The 19481-nt window shown below is 39.2% G+C and overlaps 1 long non-coding RNA gene across 1 annotated transcript in view; it reads right to left on the bottom strand.

Annotated features, from left to right (window-relative positions):
• The window catches only part of LOC139171841 (uncharacterized), an 85556-nt gene extending 67401 nt beyond the window's left edge, over positions 1-18155 (bottom strand). The window contains exons 1-2 of the long non-coding RNA XR_011559812.1: positions 18069-18155; positions 3390-3498 (exon numbers count right to left, since the gene is read on the bottom strand). This is a non-coding gene — a long non-coding RNA (uncharacterized lncRNA). The remainder of the gene's footprint in view (positions 1-3389; positions 3499-18068) is intronic.
• Between the last annotated feature and the right edge of the window lie 1326 nt (positions 18156-19481).

Consider the following 19481-nt stretch of genomic DNA (forward strand, 5'->3'; position numbering starts at 1 on the left):
AAAGTGGGTCTTTCTCTTCCTGGGGAGGAAAAGGAATTATTTTTTGTAGAAGTTGCATAAAAGCAAAATGTGACTGAATTAAATTGTGTTGTGCATATTATTATTATTATTGTTGTTGTTGCTGCTACTGTTGTTGTCATTATCATTATTATCATTATTATTATTTCACAAAATAAACAGTAATACACAGCAAACTAGTCTTCTTCTCCTTCTTCTCCTCCTCCTCTTCTTCTTCTTCTTCTTCTTCTTCATTATTATTTTATTCACAAAAAACAGTAATATACAGCATATGAGATTTATATGCTGGATTTCCTATCACAATATCCCAAGTCGAACACTTCCAAAGCATCTAGGACTGTGTCATGTATTTTCACATGATGCGTGCAGATCCAAGTACGGTGGCCTTTTGCAACTGACAGATCGTGATTTTGTCAATGTTTATTGCTTTCAAATGCCGGCTGAGGTCTTTTGGCACAGCACCCAGTGTGTTGATTACTACTGGGACCACCTGTACTGATTTATGCCAGAGCCATTGTAGTTCGATTTTAAGATTATGATCAGCTAAGTTTTTCTTCTTGTTTTTCATCAATTCGATTGACACCTGCTATGGCGACATCAACGATCCACACTTTTTTCTTTTCCACAATCCTGAGGTCCAGTGTATTGTGTTTCAAAACCTTGTCAGTTTGAATTTGAAAGTCCCAAAGTATTTTGGCATGTTTGTTTTCAACTACTTTCTCAGGTTTATGATCCCACCAGCTCTTTACCACTGGTAGGTGGTAGTTGTGGCACAGGTTCCTATGGAGCATCTGGGCTGCGTTGTTGTGCCTCTTTTTGTAGTCCATCTGTGCGATTTTCTTGCAGCCGCTGAGGATGTGATCAATTGTTTCATCAGCTTCCTTGCAAAAAGTCTGCATTTTGGGTCATCAGCTGATTTTTTCATCCAAGCCTTGATTGCATTATTATTATTATTATTATTATTATTATTATTATTATTATTATTATTGCTATCATCATCATCATCATCATCATCATCATCATCATCAGAATAAAAAGGGAGGAAGGAAGGGAATACTTGGCTGCAAAGCGTTAATTTAGCAGCAAATTCCATAATTTTAGGTATGTTTCTTTTTCCCTGTGGGAATGTAGCTGCTCTTTGCTTTTCATGAATACAGGCAGACCTTAATTTAGCGTTGTCCATTCGGTGGACAACTGTTAGAAATGATGGTGAACTTGCTAAACGAAGGGACTTATGACCTCTGCCCAAAGCTACACCCACTGCAACATCCTGACAGATGCATGAACAAAATTTGGGCAGTTGGCATTCTGCTTGCAGTTAGGACCGACCATAGAAAGGCTCCATCACACCACCATGTATATTGCCCCTAAATCAGGGGTGTCAAACTCAAGGCCCTGGGGGCTGGATCCACCTCACTGGGTGCTTAGATCTGGTCCATTGTGCCATTATGGTAACAACGAAGGACAGGCCTGTGGTGTCTCCTATCAGGGAAAATTAAGCTCGGGAGGGCCGTGATGACACTCCCAAACTCGATTTTTGCTCGCAGAGCTCTTGAGCCGCCACAGGCACCCTTGACGTTTACGTATTTATTATGTATTAATGGGATTTATATGCCACCCCTCTCTAGCTTACAACATTTAAGGAAACAATATAAACCCTAACTCCAATTAATTTGAGTTAATAATCTAAAAAAACCAATTAAAAGGCTCTCATATCCATTCAGTCAACAAGCTCACAATACATTCATTGGCTAGGAAGTAGTGTCTAATGGCCCCAACTTGGAGTCATAAATGAGTCTTGAGACTCTTGAGAAAGGCGAGGAGGGTATGGGCAATACAAATCTCTGGGGGGAGCTCATTCCAGAGGGCTGGGGCCCCCATAGAGAAAGCCCTTCCCCTAGGCCCCACCTAGCGACATTGTCTAGTTGATGGGACCTGGAGAAGGCCGACTCTGTGGGACCTAACCAGTCACTGGGACTCCTGCGGCACAAGGCGGTCCCGCAAATATTCTGGTCCGATGACATGAGTGACATCAAGCTGGCCACACCCACCTTGATCATCTCCCCCAAGCTCCTCCCCTAAGGTCAAACCCAACCCTGAATGAAATTGAGTTTGACCCCCCCTGCCCTAAAACCTGACCTTTTGGGTCCCACAAACTCCTCCCCACTTCCCCATCACCCCTGATGGCTCGGTTAGCATATCTTTAGTGAACATCGCCTTCTGGAAACAGCTGCACCACCTCGTGGCTTTCTGACATAAAGGCATCATAAATTGTGGCTGCTCTAAAAGGATGCCATCCTAAGATAGGATGTGGCTACTCTAAAATGATCCATCCTAAGATAAAATACAGAAAATAGTATAAGGGCAGACTAGATGGACCAGGAGGTCTTTTTCTGCCGTCAGACTTCTATGTTTCTATGCCCATTTCCAGTACCACGGAGGCTCCATAATGTATAAGAAGGCCAAGGGTTGGTTCTCCTTCCTGAAGATTTCCTGCTTGAGCTAAGGGTTGGACTAGAAGACCTCCAAGGTCCCTTCCAACTCTGTTATTCCATTACAGGAGGAGGAGGCAGATGTTGGTGTGTCAGTGAGTTTGGGACATTGGGGTGCGGGGTGGCCAGAGGATTCCTGACAGTAAAGTGCCTTCAACTGTTCAAGGCTGCAAATTAATCCCTGCCCTCCTTTCCTTATGCTTCTATTCCTCTCTGCTTCCAGTCATCTGTTCTTCCTTTCTCACTTTTGACCAGATGGTGCTCATTTACGCTGCCATTATGCCAAAATAACTTCAATACAGTCAATGTCATCTTTTCTTCAGGGTTATCTTTGCCTCCTTCCCAGCTGCTCTGCTTTGACTTATTTCTGAAAGCAATTATTTTTTTGTTAGTAGCCTTTTGTTTTTGTGTATGTGTGTGTGTGTGTGTGTGAGAGAGAGAGTTTCATCCACATGAATTGCCTCCCAGAAAACAGGGTCCGTTTGTTTGTTTCGTTTTTTACAGAAAACGGATTATCCTCCATGGATTCCCCAATGTAGAAACGAAGTATTCCGGCAAATCCATTTGGAAATTAGCAGACATATCGTTTCCTTGTTTACTACCCAGTCAGATCTCTAGTGTGATTTTAATTAAATAAGTTTTGATAAATATCTCCGACTGAATGTTAGATCGCCTTGGGAAAATTCCAGATTTTTCTAGAAGCCTAGATTTCTGAATTCGGGGCCATCACGCGGGACCCTGCGGAGTTGGCGTTGACATTTATGGAAGATGTCAGAGAAAGCACCTGCTTTGTATAAAGCACATCAAGAGAAACGTCTGCGTTTCATGGAGGAAACCTGGACGTTAATTATAATATATGGAGTAGAAAATGAGACTTACGTGGCGCTCCGATATTCCTGAAGTAATAGCTCTGACATCTTTAATGTTGCTCACGATGGCCACGGCGGCTGGGAATTGCGGTTTTAAAAGTACGTCTGGTTTGTTGATCCTTGTTGAGAAGAGTAGAGACAAGTCAAAAGATGTTTGGGTTTTGGTCCTCGGAGAGAGGCGGCACACAAATCTAATTTATTATTATTATTATTATTATTATTATTATTATTATTATTATTAATATTATTAATTTATTTTTTTACAGGTCCCAAAGAGCGGGTCTTCTCCGGGTCCCGTCAACTAAACAATGTCGCTTGGCGGGACCCGGGGAAGAGCCTTCTCTGTGGCGGCCCCGGCCCTCTGGAACCAACTCCCCCCAGAGATTAGAATTGACCCCACCCTCCTTGCCTTTCGTAAGCTTCTTAAAACCCACCTCTGCCGCCAGGCATGGGGGAATTAAGATACTCTTTCCCCCTAGGCCTTTACAATTTTATGCATGGTATGTCTGTATGTATGTTTGGTTTTATAATAAGGGCTTTTAACTGTTTTAATATTGGATTGTTACATGCTGTTTTTATTACTGTTGTTAGCCGCCCCGAGCCTACAGAGAGGGGCGGCATACAAATCCAAGAAATAAATAAATTAAATAAATAAATAAACAAATAAATAAATTATTATTATTATTATTATTATTATTATTATTATTATTATTATTATGTCAGTACAACACAGCAAACGAGATCACTATGCTGGATATTTTGTATTTCATCACCAGTCGGGCGCTTCCCAAGCACCTAGGACTGCGTGATGTTGTTGTTGTTGTTGTTGTTGTTGTTATTATTATTATTATTATTATTATTATTATTATTATTATTATTATTATCTGAAATCATTTTAGTAATGTCTTTAATAATAATAATAATAATAATAATAATAATTTTAGTAATGTCTTTAATAATAATAATAATAATTATTATTATTAAAGACATTACTAAAATGATTTCAGATAATAATAATAATAATAATAATAATAATTATTATTATTATTATTATTATTATTATTATTATTAAAGACATTACTAAAAATGATTTCGGATTGATATTACAAACCGGGAAAGCCAGTTTGGTGCAGTGGTTAAAAAACCAGGAGACTTTAAGTCTCTAGTAATTTCTAGTCCTGTCTTAGCAGTGTATTCAGCCACCATGGTGTAATGTACAAGCACTGCACGCTCTCACATTTGCAAACCGGTAGGGTGGGTAAATGGATCCGTCTGTCTTAGGCATGAAAGCTGGTTGGGTGACTTTGGGCCAATCATTATAAAGGATGAATTCTAGGCCTCGAGTTCTAGTCCTGCCACAAAAGCAGCTCTTTCTCAATTCAACCCAACCCATTTTCCTAAAAATAGGAAGAAAGAATAAATATTACACATGTCCACTGCCTTAAGGTACCTAAAAAGTAATCAGAAGTAATCAAAGTGGGAGAAAAATGGAATGTAAAAATAATGCCGTGAGCTAAATCTGTTTGGTTGGTTTTAAAACTAAGGGGATTTTTAGTTGTAATTTATATAGAAACGTAGAAACATAGAAGACTGACGGCAGAAAAAGACCTCCTGGTCCATCTAGTCTGCCCTTATACTATTTCCTGTATTTTATCTTACAATGGATATATGTTTATCCCAGGCATGTTTAAATTCAGTTCCTCTGGATTTACCAACCACGTCTGCTGGAAGTTTGTTCCAAGGACCTACTACTCTTTCAGTGAAATAATATTTTCTCACGTTGCTTTTGATCTTCCCCCCAACTAATATAGATTCCTATCATGTGTATATCTTGTTGTAAGCCGCCCTGAATCCCAGGAGAACGGTGTCATAGAAATTGAATTAATAAATAAAATTAATAAATAAATAATTCCTAAAATTCACTTAGAGATCGAAAGAAAGCCACAGAAAACTTCCTTTTTCCAAGATTCCCAATCAAAACCAATTAGTGGAGAATTTCACTTTTTCAGGAGCAAGAAACTTGGAAAATAAAAATTCATATTTTCTCTGATATGCACCTTGTGAAGATGTGGGTGTCTTTCAGATTCGATTCTGGAAAAAAAAGCATTTCGGAGGGCAGAGTGGATAAGGAGAACCTCACAGTGTATAACCTATGCCTGCAACTCTTCATAATGCTTGTAGTATCATGTACCACCAGCAGAGGGCAGATATGTGATGCTGAAAAAAATTTCAGCTACTTTAAACAAGCAGACAGGTGCTGCGTTGGTGCCCTCACACACTTGAAAATATTTTTACCATTTCTCTCCCCTGAAGTATTAGGGGGGCGGGGAAACGAAATTTTCTAAATTATCAGGCTCCTTAGGGTTCTGTTTCAGCCCTTCCCCTTGTTGTTTTTGTTAGATAGGGTGAATGGAAGAGGCATCCAGAAGAGGCTTCAAAACAACAGCTCTTTACTTGGCAGCTATTTACCTCAACAAAATCTGTGTCAGACAGACGGGAGCTGCCAGACAGCCTAGCCAATCAGCAGTCAGTATTTTCCCTCCAGAATGGAGGAGATGACTGAAGCCTAGGTGCTTCAGTCTCAGAATGTAACTCTTTCTTTTTCTTTTTCTTCCTTCCTTCCTTTCTCTCTTTCTTTCTTTTTCTTTTTCTCTTTCTTTCCTTCCTTTTTCTCTTTCTTTCTTCCTTTCTTTTTCTCTTTCCTTCCTTCCTTCCTTCCTTCCTTCCATTTCTATGCTGCCCAAACCTGAAGGACTCAGGGCAGCTTACAAAATAATACAATACAATACAATACAAAAAGATACAAGCAATAAGAAGAGGTCGAATGTATCTAAAACTAAACCCCATAATAAAACCCATTTGAATGTGTTTAATTTTAGAAGAGCTGTGCGTGCTTGTGTGGTGTGCACATAAACATACAGTTTATATAGTAGATAATGTATATTTTTGTGTGCCTGTGTGTAATATGTATGTACACATATGGCATATATACATAGGATTAAATAGTATATTTTGGATGCTCAGTAATAGTAAATAGATAGGAAAATTGTATTTTTTTCAGGCGAGGAGAGGCCAGGCACCCTAACCCTTGACGTGAATGATGACAAGTTGGCCACTTTAAGCCAGTCACAGGAACTTTAAGCCACCACTGGTCATATGATAATCAAGCCACTCCCCCTGGTTACATGAACATCAAGCCACTCCCACAAAATAAGCCATGCCCACAATGCGGTAGTAAAAAAAATTGCAGCTCTTCACTGGTCTTAGAGATTATTTGGTTGAGTTGTTTACTTGTCGACTTCTTTGGCAGTTTTTTCTTTGGTATTGTTTACTTGATTGTTGGTGCAATGTAAACCTTGGAGTTAATCTATGCTGATCTGGGTGCTGATTGCTGGTGGAGAGGTACTTAGGATCCTTTTATTCCTTTTTTGGGCTGGGTGATGGTCTCTTTTGCATAGTCTATAAGTGTTGCTAAAGTCTATGGGTCGATCAATAGCTGTTTGGTCAAAGTGCGGGGCTTCCAGAAATTCCCTAGAAATACCCCAATTAAGAAACTACCAAAGAAGCCAAAGACCCCTCAGGTCAATCCTGAGCTACAAATATTATCCTTTATTAGAGTGTTACTTGGTTATTGTTTTATTATAATTGCTGCGATTATCAACCAAGTTTTCATTAGAATGTCAGCCTTGCTCTCTCAGCCCAAGGAAGGTAGCAAGAGTGAACCCCTCCCAAGAAAACCTCAAGTACCAGTCCAGGTGATCACCAGGAGATGAAAACTGAGTCAAAGTTGTACACACACACAAGTTTTGACAACCAAGGCAACAACAGTACCTTGGCCTTCTCTGGGTCCCGTCGACTAAACAATGTCAGCTGGCGGGACCCAGGGGAAGAGCCTTCTCTGTGGTGGCTCCGACCCTCCTTGCCTTTTGTATTGCTCCCACCCTCCTTGCCTTTTGTAAACTCCTTAAAACCCAACTCTGCCATCAGGCATGGGGGAACTGAGACATCTACCCCTTGCCCATGTAGTTTTTGTGTATGATATGATTGTGTGTATGTTTTTATATATTGGGGTTTTTTAGACTTTTTAATGTAAAATTGTTATTTTTAGATTTTAAATATTGGACTTGTTACCATGTATTGTTTTTTTATCACTGTTGTGAGCTGCCCCGAGTCTACGGAGAGGGGCGGCATACAAATCTAATAAATAATAATAATAATAATAATCTGGTGGGACCTAGGGGAAGAGCCTTCTTTGTGGCGGCCCCAGCCCTCTGGAATGAACTCCCTCCGGAGATACATACCGTCCCCTCCCTCCTGGTCTTTCGTAAAGCTCTGAAGACCGACCTCTACCGGCGGGTAGGGGGCCGTGAGTGATGAGATTGTCTCCGGCCGATATCATGAATGATTGAATTGGATGGGCACACATGACTGTATATGGGTTTTTAAATACTTTTTAGTAATTTGTATCATTCTTTTAAAGTAAATGAGATTTCTTTTATATATTTTTGTTGCATTTATAATATTGTACGTCGCCCTGAGTCGCTTTGAGAAGGGCGGCATAGAGAATCTAATTAATAAATAAATAACAAATAAGTAGAAACCAAAGCCTTGAAATCAAGCTGCCTTGCTTGCTACCCATTATAATACCCTATCTGAGCCTTTGTGAAAAGCCCTCTCTGTGTCGTTTTTTAAGTCTGAAATACAATTATTCTGAACCGAAAATGTCGAAGGATTGGCTTCGTTCATATCTGTCCATTCTAAAACCCTGAATGGCTATTTCAGATGAACATTTGCTCAAACTTTTGAAATGAATAGACGTTCATTGAGAGCCTTTCTCTCGGCCTGTCATTTCTATGTTAATTGAATGCCTGTGTTAATCTAATAGAGTTTAGATTTATGGCAGGTTCTTTACCTTGTCATATCATAATCAATATATATTCCAACATTTAGATGGACATCTGCGGAAATCTGCCTCCTGTCAGCACTTCTATTCTATCAGATGCCAATAATTCCTAATTTTAATCTTTCAGATGATCAGATTTATGGGTTTCAGTATATTTCATTAATAACAGAAATTAACTTTTGGGGGAAATGATGCTAAAGATCAAGGTCTTGGGTGAGCCCAGTCTGTTCCTTTGCGTTCAGCTATACAGAGACAAAACAACAAAGGATGTGAATATTACTCTTGTAAAACCTCTCCGGTGGTCGTGTCATCTCTATAGTCTTTGTGTTGTCAGGGGATAGAAGGTGAAAAACACAGAAAGTAAATGTGGATAATAGGGGGACGCCAAGGTACAGTGGTACCTCTACTTAAGAACTTCATTCGTTCCGTGACCAGGTTCTTAAGTAGAAACGTTCTTAAATAGAAGCAATTTTTCCCATAGGAATCAATGTAAAAGCAAATGATGCGTGCAAACTCATTAGGAAAGAAATAAAAGCTCGGAATTTGGGTGGGAGGAGGAGGAGGAAGAGGAGGAGGACAGTCGCTGCTGAAGGAAGAAAGTGAGATGAGCGCCCTCTTTTGCCTTTCTGCGCCCAGACGCTCCGGGAGGCAACCTCACACCGGGTGTATGGGAGGCAGTATGAGGAAGTCGCCATAGCGAAGTGGTTTATTATTATTATTATTATTATTATTATTATTATTATTATTATTATTTATTGGATTTGTATGCCACCCCTTTCCAGAGACTCGGGGCGGCTAACAGCAATAATAAGATGGTATACAATAATAATCCAATACTAAAAACGATTAAAAAACCCATTAATATAAAAACCAAACATACATACAGACATACCATGCATAAAATTGTAAAGGCCTAAGGGGAAAGAGTATCTCAATTCCCCCATGCCTGACAGCAGAGGTGGGTTTTAAGTAGCTTACGAAAGGCAAGGAGGGTGGGGGCAATTCTAACCTCTGGGGGGAGTTGGTTCCAGAGGGCCGGGGCCGCCACAGAGAAGGCTCTTCCCCTGGGTCCCGCCAAGCGGCATTGTTTAGTTGACGGGACCCGGAGAAGACCCACTCTGTGGGACCTAACTGGTCACTGGGATTCGTGCAGCAGAAGGCGGTCCCTGAGATAATCTGGTCCGGTGCCCGATTATTCCCTCTCCAAGCGCCCAGAGAAAGGAAAACACTGTTCGCTCTGGGCTGCCAAAGCTTAAATGCCACCGAAAGGTTCCTCTGGCAGCCCAGAAAAGCCGGAGATGGCCAGGATTAAAGAGAGAATGGCAGGAAACTGACTGGACATTCATGCCGTTCTCAAATTTCCTGGGAAATTTTTCCGGGCTTAGGTTCTTAAGTAAAAAAATTGTTCTTAAGTAGAGGCAAAAAAAATCTTGAGCACCCGGTTCTTATCTAGAAATGTTCTTAAGTAGAGGCATTCTTAAGTAGAGGTACCACTGTACTTTATAAGAGAATAACATTGTTAGAAGGGACTTTGGAGGTTCCTTCCCAAGCAAGAAACCCTATAGCAGTGTTTCTCAACCCTGGCTGTTTGAAGATGTGCAACACTGGCTGGGGAATTCTGGGAGTTGAAGTCCGCACATCTTCAAACCACCAAGGTTGAGAAACACTGCCCTATAGTGTTGGTGAATCTTTTTTGGTTCGCGTGCTAAAAGGGTGGGTGTGGGTGTGCTAGCATGCGTGCAAGTGCTCACCCCTTCCCTCCCCCTATGCATGAGCACACACACACTGAACTTCCCCCGCACATGTGCACAATCACCCCTATCCCTATGCATGCAAACAGGCCTCACTGAAACCTAGGGCATGAAAAAAATGGTTAAATGGGCAAACCGGGAGTTTGGAAAAATGCACTTCCCATTTGCCTGTTGTGCTGTTTTTTGCTCTCTGGAGAGTTCAGGGAAGTGTTAGCGCCATCATTGGGAGCGATAGACTTTGGCTGCCGGGAAGCCTCCGGAGTGCAAAAAACAGTACAACAGCAGTGTTCCAGTTTGTCTGTTGCATGGTTTTTTTTGCACTCTGGGGCTTCAGGGAAGTTTCCCTGAAGCATCTGGAAGGTGAAACATCCTTTCCCAAGGCCGAAATTCATCTGGCCAGCATCTGCATGTGTGTTGGAGGTGACATAAGCCAGCAATGCTTGGCTGCCTAGCTAGAGGTATAACAAGCAGGAAGAGGGAGATTGTGATCCCGCTGTATAAGAGCGCTGATGAGACCCCATTTGGAATACTGTGTTCAGTACTGGAGACCTCACCTACAAAAAGATATGGATAAAATTGAACGGGTCCAAAGACGGGTTACAAGAATGGTGGAAGATCTTCTTAAGCATAAACCTTATCAGGAAAGACTTAATTAACTCCATCTGTATAGTCTGGAGGACAGAAGGAAAAGGGGGGACATGATTGAAACATTGAAATATGTTAAAGGGTTAAATAAGGTTCAGGAAGGAAATGTTTTTAATAGGAAAGTGAACACAAGAACAAGGGGGCACAATCTGAGGTTAGTTGGGGGAAAGATCAGAAGCCACGCGAGAAAATATTATTTTACTGAAAAAGCAGTAGATGCTTGGAACAAACTACCAGCAGAGGTGGTTGGTAAATCCACAGTAACTGAATTTAAACATGCCTGGGATAAACATATATTCATCCTAAGATAAAATACAGGAAATAGTATAAGGGCAGACTAGATGGACCAGGAGGTATTATTCTGCTGTCAATCTTCTATGTTTCTGTTTCTAATTTATTTACTTTTATTTATTTAATTGGATTTGTATGCCGCCCCTCTCCGAGGACTCGGGGCGGCTCACAGCATATATAAAAAAAGAACAGTAATATAACTAATATCTCGCGTACCCTCTGATATGACTCCATGTGCCACCTGTGGCACGCATGCCATCACGGCCCTCTACTATTTCCCACCAGCCTTCTCATTTCCTTGTTAATTTGTGGAAAATCTGAAAACTTTGGTGCCCATTTAATCCTATAACTAGTTAGCATTTCATTCATCACCTTCATTATTAGGAATGAATAATAGGTTCATCTGCTATCAGTCAGGAATGTATTGTCAGCCACCCAGCTTTTTGTTCTAACTTTATGAATGAAAGGAAGAGTATATTTCTATGCTATTCTAGTTGTACTTTTGCACATCTACAATGGATTAGGATCACTGATTTCATTATTGCCACAAATGTTGTTTTCTCCTGTTTTGGGGAGTGACTGTCTTATGTAGAAACCTTTAGCCTAAAGAAGATGGCTGTATTTTTAGCTATGCTCTATTCATGCAAATCTCTTTTTAAAGGCGTTGTTGCCTGAGCTATTGCTAATAAATGAAGGTAGCATAAAATGCAGTTTTAAATCAGTTTAATAAAATTATTCACATAGATTTTAAATCATTTTTACAGCTGATTTAACATTTGCAACTGCTTTATAGATTATGATATAGGAGGGCGTTTGCATCTTTGCAATTTTATTCCAATTTGGAAACAGTACAAATATTAATTTTTGCTCTGATAATGGAGCCTTTGAGAATTAAGCTTGTCTCTTCCTTATACACATTTTATGAGAATGCTTTAAATATGATTTTTAATATTTTGGAAGATTTTATTGCAAACAACGTGTTTTTTTTTCCTTTTAGAAAAAAAAAAGTGGGATTCAGAGCTGTATCTTGATTATGAAAGTTTATGTTCATGCAGATGTTAATATGATCTGAGCTACTTACAGTACCTTCACCTATTTATTACATGGTTTTGTAGGCTGCATTGTCAAAGATTCCAGGAAGATTGTGTTTCATAAAATATATAAAACCATATATTACAATAACATGGCTAAATAGCATTGTAACACTAACATTACAACCCATCATGATTCAAACAGGGTTTTTTTCAAATTATGTGGCACCCTTCCATGAAACCCACATAGATAATTTTTGATGAAAAGATGCATTTGGTAGAAACGATGAAGAATTGTAAAACAGCATAATATTGGGTCACATTTGAGCTAATAGAGCATGGACATTAACATTCTAGAGAAGAGTTGAGTAAGAATTGAGTAAGAGTTGAGTAAGAGTTGAGTAAGAATTTCAATGCTTATTAGAACAGGTAGCAATAGTACTTAAATTTACTTATATACTTAAGAGTGGTTAGAGTGCAGTACTGCAGGCTACTTCAGCTAACTGCTATGCAGTAGTTCAGCAGTTCAAATCTCACCACCGGCTCAAGGTTGACTCAGCCTTCCATCCTTCTGAGGTGGGTAAATTAGGACCCAATTATTGGGGACAATATGCTGAATCTGTAAGCCGCTTAGACAGGGCTGGAAAAACACTATGAAGCGGTATACAACTCTAAATGGGTTTTTTAGATGCTTTCTTTTAAATATTAGATTTGTTTCATTATCACATTGTTATTATTATTGTTGTGAGCTGCCCCCAGTTTGCGGAGAGGGGCGGCATACAAATCTAATATATATATGTGTGTGTGTGTGTGTGTGTGTGTGTGTGTGTATATATATATATATATATATGTCACATGGGTTGTTTGTTTTTTGGCTGAATTTGAAAATTAAGGAAGACTAGGATAGATCTATTTCGGCCTTATTTTGGCCTCATCAGCTAGCCATACCCACTGGGACTTGAACCTGAAACCTTTGCCTTGTAAGGCAGAGAATTATCCTCTAGGCTACAGTATCCAATCCTTTCCGCTCTGCACCAGGGAAGGGTTACATATTTATGTGTCGAATCACCCTGGTGTATTGAAGGAACATCACAGCTCCTTATTAAAAATGATCTGAAAGTCTTTTTCAGATTGATATTTCAAGCTGGGAAAGCCAGTTTGATGTAGTGGTTAAGGCCTAGAAACCAGGAGACTGTAAGTTCTAGTCCTGCCTTAGGCACAAAAACCAGCTGGCTGAACTTAAACATAGAAACATAGAAGATTGACGGCAGAAAAAAGACCTCATGGTCCATCTACTATGCCCATATACTATTTCCTGTATTTTATCTTAGGATGGATATATGTTTATCCCAGGCATGTTTAAATTCAGTTACTGTGGATTTACCAATCTTCTAGAAGTTTGTTCCAAGCATCTACTACTCTTTCAGTAAAATAATATTTTCTCACATTACTTCTAATCTTTTGATCTTCCTTCCTCCCTCCCTAACTTCCTTCCTTCCTTCTTTCCTTCCTTCCCTCTTTCTTTCTTTTCTTCCTTCCTTCCCTCCCTCCCTCTTTCTTTCTTTCTTTCTCTTCCTCCCTCTCTTCTCCCCTCCCTCTCTCCCTCCCTCCCTCCCTCCCTTCTTTCCTTCCTTTATGGCAGGGCAATAAAATGTCTGTAAGAAAACCCACAAGCTCAGAGAGGACCACCTCAAGCCTGATCTACAAATATTCTCCTTTATTAGACTCTTACACAAACAAGGCCCTGCAAACCTCTCTTTAACCAGCAAAGAAACCGGACCCTTTGTTGGTTCACAATTAGGCAAAAGGAAAACAAGTCATTGAACTCCTATCACATTGGGATAGATAGATTTTTTTTATAGCTAAGTACCTCTATTCTTGAATTCTTCTTCTTCTCAATAAATCTTGTTAAACAGAATCCGTGGGAAAGAAGAATTATTATTTTCAGTTTGGATAGTAGACTAACCGCGGCTCACTTGGGCAGTAGATGGGCGATGCTAGCTTTTAGCCCTAAACATAGATCGACATTTTCAGGTGCAACAGAAGATATTACTCTGGGACGGGATTGAACTCCCGGTGTGGGTGAACATAGCAAGAAGGAAGCCGCCTGTTCTCTTATGCCCTAGGCAGCCGAAGGCCTAAGCTGGCCCTGACAGACAAAAATTACAGGGTAAGGCGTATAATCAAATCCTCATTCCTTTCCTTCCCCCTTTAATGCATGCCGAAATCTCGGCTGACCACATAGTAAAACATGTTACAATGCTGCTTTTTTTCTCGTGGCGCTGAAAAAACAAAACAAAAAGGCCACTGGGTTATTTGCACGAACATTGGAATTAGATGCAGCTGATGGAGTCAATAAATATTATGCCTTGAACTTGCATCTATACAGTCCTGAGGATACTGCATTTGCAGGCAGGCATGATGGATTTCCCCAAGGAAGTGTCCAGTTCTCTGGCGAGATGGCGTTATTACCTTGTCGCCTTTACAAATGTTCCCTGACACCGTGCGAAACTTACTAGCGATAGTATAATGCGACCCATATTTATTTTTTTAAAAAATAATAAAAACTTTAGGTTCCATTCTGGTGGTCACCTTCAAATAAACATATTTAAGTTGGTGTCCTTGTGGTATAATGTGTCGTAGTGCAGCTGTAAATCAGGAGTGATTGGGGCCGGCTTGGTGTGGCTTTAATAAAAACACTAACAAGCAAGCTTTAATCCTGTAATGGAAAGAGAAAAACCAGAATGGGAGTCAAGACTTATTTCCAATATTCAAAAGGCACAGAGAGGCCGTTGAATATGTAAACCATTCCAACGTCTATAAATGTGCATTTCAATGTCCATGGATTTCCTATTTCAATAATTTTTCCACCATCCCCGGCTTTTTTTTTCCCCCCCTAACAGAGCTACACAGACAACTTGAAAAGGTTTCCTGGAGTTTCCAATGTAAACTAAGGAATGGGGAGATATTTCAAGATAAAAACACAAAGAAAGGGAAGGAAAGCATTGGGAAAGATGGTTCAAAGCAGTGGTTCTCAAACTCACAGTATTCCGAATGTGAGACCACATTTGGAATACTGTGTTCAGTTCTGGAGACCTCACCTACAAAAAAGATATTGACAAAATTGAACGGGTCCAAAGACGGGCTACAAGAATGGTGGAAGGTCTTAAGCATAAAACGTATCAGGAAAGACTTCATGAACTCAATCTGTATAGTCTGGAGGACAGAAGGAAAAGGGGGACCATGATCGAAACATTTAAATATGTTAAAGGGTTAAATAAGGTCCTGGAGGGAAGTGTTTTTAATAGGAAAGTGAACACAAGAATAAGGGGACACAATAGAATAAAATATGGACAAACTAACACTTGGAAGTGAACCCAAGAAGAAGGGGACACAATCTGAAGTTAGTTGGGGGAAAGATCAAAAGCAATATGAGAAAATATTATTTTACTGAAAGAGTAGTAGATCCTTGGAACAAACTTCCAGCAGACGTGGTAGATAAATCCACAGTAACTGAATTTAAACATGCCTGGGATAAACATATATCCATCCTAAGATAAAATACAGAAAATAATATAAGGGCAGACTAGATGGACCATGAGGTCTTTTTCTGCCATCAGACTTCTATGTTTCTATGTTTCTAATGCTGCGACCCCTTAATACAGTTCCTCATGTTGTGGTGACCCCCAACCATAAGTCTAGCGCCAATTCTCCCAATAGAGCTTTAAGCTGATTGGCAGGAAGGTTAGAGGGACATCCCCACTGTCAATGCCTGATTGGTCAGATTGTAAAAATAGGTTCCAAGGTGCCAGAATAGAACCTTTAGTTCCTAACACTTATAGGACATTTGATTTTCCCATGGTCTTAGGCGACCCCTGTGAAATCAAGAAGTATCTCTCTCTCTTCTTTTTTTTCTTTTTGGCTGTTCCATTCTTATTGTTATGACTAAATGTATGTTTGTTACTTTGTCCTTTTTTCCAGCCAGCAATAGAACATGCCCCAACATTTATACTATTCCTACTCTTCCTTATTTTTTATTTCCATAGAAACATAGAAGACTGACGGCAGAAAAAGACCTCATGGTCCATCTAGTCTGCCCTTATACTATTTCCTGTATTTTATCTTAAAATGGATATATGTTTATCCCAGGCATGTTTAAATTCAGCTACTGTGGATTGACCAACCATGTCTGCTGGAAGTTTGTTCCAAGGATCTACTACTCTTTCAGTAAAATAATATTTTCCCACGTTGCTTCTGATCTTTCCCCCAACTAAATTGTGCCCCCTTGTTCTAGGGTTCACTTCCCAGTGTTAGATTATCCATATTCTATTCTATTGGAATCCTCTAAGACAGAGGTCTCCAACCTTGGCAACTTTATGTCCTGTGGACTTCAACTCCCAGAATTCCTTAGCCAGCGGGAAATACACGAAGTCCACAAGTTGTGAAGTTGTCAAGGTTGGAGACCCCATGCTCTAAGATGTGTCAGTATGCATGATTGGTTTCTTAAATTGGGGTTTTTAAAATTAACTTAAATATTAGATTTGTTTACATTGTAGTATTATTATTGTTGTTAGCCGCCCCAAGTCTACGGAGAGGGGCGGCATACAAATCTGATTAATAAATAAATAAGATGCATTTACATGTCTCAAAGGCACAAATCACCCAGGCTTCTCGGTCCCTGGTTTTGCATCCACCTTTCACCCAAGAAGATCTTGTGCCTTGTCTTCTTCTCATGAGAACTATGCTTGCCACCCAAGGCATCTTCTTCCTGACCTTCCATTTTATTTTATTTTTATTTTTATTTTGTATCCATGACGACATGACAGAACACATGTAATTAGCTCAATGATGTCGCAGGGCTGGTTTTTCTTTTATTTCTAAAGGCCTTGTGTGATTTGATATCTGCAAGCATGTTTATGATGCGCGCGAGGTTTAGCTGAAGTCTGCCAAGAGTTCTAGTGAAACAGATGGTGACCCCTGTTTGAACTTGCCCTCTCGTTCAATTATTCAGCTGTATTTAATTTTCCACCATGTGGCAACAGCTGCCGTGTGGCTGCGGATACTCTCGGTGGCGCCGAAGACCACTTTTACAATCCTGGGTACCCAATCTGACACACAAAACGCACCGAGACACACAGACCAACAAACAGCCCTTCCGTTTCTTATATTGATGATCAAACTTGTTTGCGCATAACGGAGTCCGATCCTTTGAACTCAATATAAGATTAGGGAAGAAAAGGGGAATCAAAATGTAGAGGAATAAGGGATGAAGCTCAAAGATATCTGCATTTTAATGAGATGCTTGATCATTTGTTTGTTTGTCTAAAAGAATTAATTTTGAATTCTTCCCTTGTTATGCACTTTGGAGCTTCGTCTGCAATGGTGCATTTCTTAGATATTTTGAGCCTCGTTCCTAAATAATTTCCATTGACACTATTAAGAGAGGTATCTTGGCTAAGTTTAAGTAAAATATTTTTCCCTCTCAACAAAGGCATTACTTTTAGTTATTAATAGCTATTGACAATTGCCATGCAAAAAATGGCTAATGCATCATTAGAAGAGGTAATGCTGGTAATAAAAAATGATAAAGTTCATATGAAAACAAAGGTCAGCTTTATGATTTTACGGCATAATATAGTAGCACCATTGGTATGCTATAATAAGTGCAGCCTAAAAGGCAGGAAGGAAATAATAATAATTGGCAGATGTCCGATAATACGAATCTACGGAGAGGGGCGGCATACAAATTAATAAATAAATAAATAAAAAATATTAAATTTTTAATTGTTACAATTGTATAGCTGGATCTGAATATTCAGGATTTAGAGATAAATGGGTATGTATTTCATAAAAGTCCATTTTTACCAATTACTTGTTTTTCCACTGTTATCTGCTTTCTAGGATACCAAGATCACCCTTAAAAAAATTAATTGTTACAACTGGTGTTATGCATCAATGTTCCCCAAAGCAGGTGGGAACATTTTACCTTCCTCAAATGTCTATTTTTAACAAGCCGTAGAAACATTTATTTTGAAGACAGAACAGAGGAGAAAAATATTGATTCTTACCGAGAACTTTCACCTGCATATTCCAACTATTCACCTTAGATAAGACAGCCGAATCAGGAACTTTCTCAAAATTTTCTTAAATGCAAAAGGCTTCATTCTGGTTAAATATAAAAGGAAATAATTTGGGGTCACCTATACTGAATGAAATTTTTAGCATTCAGCTAGATACATTCTCTTCCAGCATTATTGTTCTGTTAAAGATTTAACAGACTAATCTGGATGGCTTTTAGAAGCTTCACTTTCTGAACATTTCAGTGTATTTCTCCATTTAAAAACCAAGAAAGAGCAACAATATAAACCATACCAAATTGATCCAGAAGAACGGAATAAAAAAGAGAAGAAAAACGCACCAGGTCTTTGGAAATCTTAAGCATGCAGAATGCTATGCAGAATGCAGAAAGAGCTATATTTACAAGCGATAATGTCTTATGCTAATGTCTCATTATCATTTCAGATAAAATTATTTATCCCAAGATTTTGCATAAATACACAACATTGTTTGCTGGGTTTGATTTTTTTTTAAAGTTCCTTCCATTTCTCCCCCAATAATGGAAAAGGAATATTTATGTGCATTGAAAAGTATAAGCCAATTCTTTTTTTTAAAAAAATAATTCCAATTCTCTAGTTTAAGTTAAACTGGGAACAAACTGAACGGACCTGGAGAATTTTTGAGAATGCCGAATTTGGAAAAGGTGTGTTGGAGCTACATTCTTTGTTCTCGGTTCCTATAGATTTAATTTAATTACTTAGATTTATAAGCCGTCCTTCTCCAAAAGGACTCATTGCACCACACACCCACATTTTTTTTTCAGATGTCCTGCACAGATTTCATATGATATAAGTGAAGTGGCATATACAGTATGTGGAAGGATGCTATTGATGTGGATAGAATACTAAATAGATTTGAATACTACACAGTGCAACAAGGTGTGGTAATATCCATTTAAAGATAATATACACTGCTCAAAAAAATAAAGGGAACACTCAAAGAACACATCCTAGATCTGAATGAATGAAATATTCTCATTGAATACTTTATTCTGTACAAAGTTGAATGTGCACAACAGCAGGTGAAATTGATTGTCAATCAGTGTTGCCTCCTAAGTGGACAGTTTGATTTCACAGAAGTTTGATTTACCTGGAGTTTTATTGTGTTGTTTAAGTGATCCCTTTATTTATTTTTTTGAGCAGTATACTTCAAGTGAAACAGCCACCTGAAAAGTCTCTCCCCTTCAAAATTCTTCCATAAACTTTCTAAGACACATGTTACGATCAGTCCTCCTGTTCCGTTTGGAGCAGTATCGCAATTAGCAGCAGCTCATTCCCTCTTTGCCTATTAAATATGTGGCTCCACTCAAAAGGTTTAAGGTAGCATATCATTCACTAATGCCAGCCATCAGAAATATATTTAGC

Source organism: Erythrolamprus reginae, chromosome 9, assembly GCF_031021105.1.
Source record: "Erythrolamprus reginae isolate rEryReg1 chromosome 9, rEryReg1.hap1, whole genome shotgun sequence".
Lineage (NCBI taxonomy): Eukaryota > Metazoa > Chordata > Lepidosauria > Squamata > Dipsadidae > Erythrolamprus > Erythrolamprus reginae.